Genomic DNA, 6896 nt, shown 5'->3' with positions numbered 1-6896 from the left:
ATACGAGAATATATTTTAGGGATTACCGATTGTAAGAGAAATTTCGTCTTTACATGTGCTTATATATGCATTACTTATTTCATCTTTTATATATCCCGTATAAAATAATACGTAAATTCTCGTTAACGTATGAATATATTGGTTAAACAACGTTTCATTACCGGTATTAAAATCCACAGTAGTTATACGAATTTTAATACTAATAACTAAAAGCAGAATAAATTTATCCAAAAATTAACTATTAATGCACAATCTATATCTATATCTATATATAATATAAAGCTAGGCAATAAGAGAGTGACGTGACACCTCTCTTTGGCCAAGAAACACAATTATTTTTTTATCTTTTTTTTGGCCTTTTCTACTCCTTTTCTTGATTTTTTCTCCTATTTTTAATGTATCATATTGTAACAATATTAATTGCTCAATAATTAATACTCCACTCTTCCTATTCCAAACAGATGCTAAACGTCCCATTGAAAAGGCTTTAATTCGATTCCCTTTTTTCTCTTTAATTTCCTCATTTTCTTTGTGAATAATGATCCCATTATAATCAATTGCATTAATTGCAATTAATACTGAATATTGATATGTAATAACTCCTCAGTGTGCGTTATTCCTTATTTCCAATTACTCAATGTTTACAATGTGCTTGAGTCTCTTTATCTTCATCCTATTTATATTCAATCTTTTGATCATGTTCTGATACTTCAAGTGATTCAAATATTGTTTGTTCTCTTTTCATTTTTTATACTTTAGTGTAGGTAATTTTATTTATCCAGCTAATGTTTTTTGATGATTCATTTATGTGTTATTTTTAGATGATAATTATTGTTTTCAATTAATGTTACATTGTTTTTTTTTTTTCCATTTGAATTTAGAACGTGGAACTTATTTATGATCTTCAATGGCTGTGAATTTCTTGAGGTGGAAGCAGATTTGTCAAGGTACTATAGTTTCTGATGTCAATTTTCCTTTTGCCATTGATAGATGAAGCTGATGAAGGGGAAAAAATTGCAAAATTGCTCCTTGGTGAAGATATATCTGGTGGAGCAAATGGTGTGTTATCAGATCTAGTGTTGTCTAATGCAAACATAAATCTAGCAATCTAACATGTAATCTTACTTAGCTTGATGTCCCAGTGATATATTAGGGCCATTAGGCCGTGTATGCCTTTGACTATTTTTATGCAAAAACGTTAATGAGTATACATTAAAAAAAGAGAAAATTAAACCATTAGTCACGGTATTAATTTTAAGCACGTAATTAGCATAGCTTCTAAAATTCTTCAAAAAGAACACATTGTAAAAATATTATATGGAAAAAATATCCCTTAAGATTAGGGATTCAGTTATATCATTATTATCATTTATTATCTCTTTGGTAAAAGGCAAGTCCTTTATGATTGTTAATCTCTTTTGTTTAACCGATTAATACTTATATTTCTCATTTCTCTCTCTTTAACTAATACATCCTCATCTGCTATTGCTCATCTCTCCATTCATATCCATATTTTCTTCTTGCTGGCTTAGAGTTATGCAGGATTTACGCAAGGCTATATATATTTGATGCAGGAAGGGTTAGAATCACAGTAATCATCCACACGTACAATATACATAATATAATTTAGTATATAACGTATAATAAAATTATAAGAGGTATATAAAAATTTAGATACAGTGTATAATTAAATTATACGAGTTATATATAATCTCTCATAAAAGGTGTAATTAATTATACGAATATTATTCTATGTATAACACTTTTATTATACTACATATAATACGAATCACACTCCATGTCCAGAAAGGTGCTATCAACACTGAAGTTATTGTACTAAATTGTGTTCAACATTCCATTTCTAATCGTGTTGAATTAAACACTTTGATTTTATTTTCAATGGATGAACAATGAAACGAGGTTAGTTAGAATAAGAAGGAAGTAGAAAAGGTTTGAAAAAACGCTGGGAATTTCTTTTTAGAGTAATAAATAAGTATGATACTGTACAAAAGTAGTTACAAATATGAACGAAATTATAGGAATTTATGTTATTCACGTCTAAATGGTTCTCGTATTCACAGCAATTGGTTTACTATATATAAAACTCTTAACTGTCATGAAATGTTAATTATTTTTACCTGCTATGAGTATGTAAATATTATTATATTATTGTCTACTTATGTTTTTTTACCTTAAAAAAAAAGTTCTAATTCTACTCCTTGTGAATTTCACAAAAATAGAAAAAATAAAAGGCACCCTTTTTTATAAAAATCAATGTCTGGTCTGTTATTTCTTAGAAAGATTATATGAAAATATCTTATGTAATTTTTTTTTAATACTACTTTTCTCAAATATATATATATATATATATATATATATATATATATATATATATATATATATATATATATATATGTTTAGCTTCGTTTTTTAAAACTGAAGAGATTAGACTCAGTGCCACCAAATATCAAAAAGCTAAATTGTGAAAAGAATGCATAAATAGTGGAGCAGTGTCATTAACTTCGATAAATTCAGAAGAAATAATCAAAGATGTTATAAATCCTCCTCCTATCTTAATTCTCCGAATTCGTTCAGTACTTTTGAGGCTCTATATGGTCTTTCTCTTGGGAACTACTTTGAGGCTATAAATTCCATTCCATTCGATAGTGTGTTGATTCTTAAGGTGCATATTAAAGACGTGGCCGTTGTTTAAGTTACATTACCGACTTAGTTCACGACAATTTGACTGGTTTGTACGTGTTCTTTTTGAAGAAAAAAAAGTGTCTTTGTCTGTTTTTCTTTTTTCCAAGCATTTAATACTTATGTCAATTAGATAGACTTCTAAAATTTTCTTCTAATATTGAAAAGTGAAATGTGTGTACAAAAGAACATGTACTATGAAATTATAAAGAATATTTAGTGCTTGTAACAAAGGATATGAATGAAACATACGAATAAATAAATGTACATACAAGTTTACAAGAACGTGATACCTGATTAAGGAAGATGAAGAAAAATTAGTGAAGAAAATTTGGTCAAAAAGACACGAATAATTTGCATGTTGTTGTTGTGCTGTTCGAAGTTGGAACTATCTCTTTTTATTATGATTATTTATCTACAATAAAATATAAGTGAGTTTTCATTGAGTAGTTTTGATTTAGTTTTATATTGTTTAAATTTCGCAAATATGTATAGTTGGATTACAAGCTTATATGTGTAGAATATTTTTTTATAAGGAAATTTACAGATATATATAGTTATTGCAAAATTACTTTTCAATCATTACAAAAACCTAATTTTGTACAAATTTACTAATTTCTTACTAAACGTTGCATAAACAATACCAATTCATATACTAGATTAGTTTTGCTGACACTTCAAACCAAACCACCTCTTAATGCAAAGTTTGTTATACTTAACTTTATTGTGTTGTTATTAGTTCCAACATTACGTAATAATGAAAACATTCATTCTAGTTGCAATCAACTCGATTTGGTGTCGTGACTATATCATCAATTGCATCCGTACACATCACCTATGGATTTTTTTTCCAATTAATATTTTGTTATACATCTGGTAATTACAAGCAGATTCGGGATTTAAACTCTATGAGTTTAATGTTTAAGGTTTTTACGATTGAAGCTATTGCATTTTTAAAATTGCTATTGCATTTTTAAAATTATGGGTTCAGGCCTACTATTTATTGTAAATTAAATTTAGTGATTTTGTACAGCAGTTTATACTCTGCATTAAAGTACTATAGGATTCAGCTCCGCCGCTGCTTGTATATATTAGACTTCTAATTATACTGATTTCAGAAGCAAAATATGTCATGCTTACTTTGACAAGATTAACTTTGAATCCCCAATTAGGAAAGCATACATGAATTGGATGATCCGTGTATAGTTGTGTGTGATAACAGATGACTTTCCCAATAAAGGTATAGATACTCCTTCAAAGTACAACGAACCTAAATTTGCTTTTTTTTTTTTTTTTTTTTTATTATATATATATATATAAATAACATTGGCTATCTGCAGATTCTGCACCAGAAGTTAGAATAAGCCAAGTAATATAAAATTGGGAAACTCCATTTTCTGTTTCAACTGAGAGATGCAACAAGCAGAATCTGAGTTTACCAAAAGAACTAGGCAAAAGTTTCTTTCAAATATTGACTGACTTTGAATGAGTCTGCCTCGTGTACAGTGATGCCATGCAATTTATTAATTCAAGTTTGTAATTGCATATTTTTCGTCAAATTTAGAAACAATCTAGAGCTCTTGAAAACCTGACTTAGTTTTTATCATTTCCTCCCCTTACGAACGGTCTTAATCTTTCATATTTCTTGAGAAAATCAAGAAACCCAATTAATCAGAGGCGGAAACAAGATTTGAAGTTTATCGACCCCTACACCAACTTCAAGTTAATATGCTACTTATAATAACTGGGCTCACAGCCAAATATTTATAAATCTTGAGTGAATTTCTTAATACATACAAAAAATCTAGCAAAAGCTATTTGGTCCACATAAAACCGCACATTACATGTTAGATTCACCAACTGGACCGTAATACTTAACATTCTTTCGTCAAGCATCTAACCCAGAGGTTTGCATTCGGATGACGACATTATAGCCTAAAACTACAATATTTTAATCGTGATTTTACTCTTTAATCTTGAATCTAGACATGAATATTTAAGGCATATAACCAAGTAAATTATTTAACTATAGCTATGGAATTCCACAACCAATGGTTTCCCTTTAGCAGTGAATTGCAGTCAACTTCAGCAACATGCTAAAAAAAGACAATGTCCAAACATACTATTACTTATATATGTTGAATTGTTGATCATTGACATTGAACTCTAGATTCTATGTTTTGCGGTAAACTAGTGCTAATACATGATATCATTATTGCGTTAATTAATTAGACAAATGTTGAAGCAATTAGATGAATCTATATCTATATATAATATAAACCTAGACATAAACAAGGTGATGTGGCACCTCTCTATGGGCACCATTCCTATTATCTTTTCTCTTATTTTTTGACATTTTTCCTATTTTTTCCTATTTATATGACATTAAAAATAGGAAATTCATTTCTTAATTAATTACATTCTCTTAATTATCCATCTTTAATGTTTTCAGTTTACAAAGCCCAAAAGTCACTGCTATTACTTTTGCAATTAGTGATCAAACATTTAACTATCTTAGTTATCTCCAACGCTCTGAATATTAAACGCAATAATTACTATTTACTTACCAATTATCTCAAGCAATAACGTTGCAAGGGCCTATACATCGAGAGAGTTGTTAAATTGCCATACCAATTTGACCCAAATTTGGCCACACTTATGTGAAAACTACCATAACTTCTATTATATAATTTTAAATTAAGATAAACTTTGAGAAGAAAAGATAGAAATGACATTAAGTAAGCATAAATTATTAAATTTGACCTAAATAGTCATATGAATTTACCCCATTGTGGCCAAAACAGTGTGGTAAAAAGACCTTATTGATCGATACAATTATTACTCACTCACCCATTTCTTAATCATTTAATACACCATGATAATGCACTGATTATGATGGTTCCGTTACATCATGAATGATTCAACAATGTGGCTTTTCAGTTACCAAAATCCTTTGAATGAATCAAATGTACTCTACTCTCTCATATCTATATAAAGTTTTTCACATTATCATTCACCAATTAACAAAATCTAGTTGGAGGTGTAGTTATCAACTTGGAGTCTTTTGTTTTTTTCCCGGATATAGGGAAGTTTTAAGGTTGGATGTAATGGAGGTACATGAGACGAAACAAGAGTGCAGACAGTAGAGTCAACGGAAGCACAGGGGCGGACCCACGTTATGCCGAGGGGTGTCATCCGACCTTTCGTTATATATATATAACTTTATATATATATATATATATATATATATATATATATATATATATATATATATATATATATATCTAAAAACTTATAGCAAGTGACACAATTTTAACATAAGTAGAGCCTAGCTCGTTGGTCGTCTAGCACCTTGCTCTATACACTAGAGTCTTGATTTCGATTCCCTGCTGGACGTTTGGCTGATATATTTAATTTTTTTGATTGCCTCACCCTTTTAAATCTGCTAAACAATGCGAGACTTGATCATTCCTAACTTTAAACAGACCAAACTTACCAGCCGAGCTAGAATCAATTTTAAATATTACGTTTTATGTGAGTTACGTTGTAACTATTTTTTTATAAGTTCTTTTCTTATGTGAGTTACGTTTTATTAATATGATTTAAATATTTTTTTAATGTGGGTTATGTTTTATTAATATGATTTAAATATTCTTTTAACATGACGTTATAACAATTTATTCATTTGTTTACTTCTTTAAATGTCGACACCGCTTACAAAAAATCTTGCGTACGCCACTGCGGAGGCGTTGGACGACGACGGAGAGGAATTGGGACATATGAGGTGAAGGAGAGCCGTTAGTTTGATTATATTCAATTGAAGAAGAAACTACTTAAAGAGGAGCGGAGTCTGTAAGAGAGCGAAGGAAAACTGAAAATTTGGTGAAGAACGAAGGTAGAGGAACATATAATGAGAAAAGTGAAAAAATTGAGATCGAAATTAAACAAGAGGATACCAGGGACTCATCGGAAGAAGTTTCCGAAAGAACCAAAAATATGTATATGTGTTGAGGCTCGGACAAAGTCCTTCGTCCCTTGTCAATTAAGTTTGTTCTGTCTTCACAAGTAGTGATTCACTTTTTATAATTCAATTTCATAATGAATAATTTCCAAAGTTGTAAGTGCGCTGAAATTTCATGCTGACTAAGAACTTTTTTTTTCTTTTTCTACTATTTGTATTTTAATCTGCTCATACA

The sequence above is a fragment of the Lycium ferocissimum genome, chromosome 9 (genome assembly GCF_029784015.1).
Source record: "Lycium ferocissimum isolate CSIRO_LF1 chromosome 9, AGI_CSIRO_Lferr_CH_V1, whole genome shotgun sequence".
In the NCBI taxonomy this organism is placed as follows: Eukaryota; Viridiplantae; Streptophyta; class Magnoliopsida; order Solanales; family Solanaceae; genus Lycium; species Lycium ferocissimum.
The sequence above is the reverse complement of the archived record's forward strand: the minus strand, read 5'-3'. Positions refer to the sequence as shown.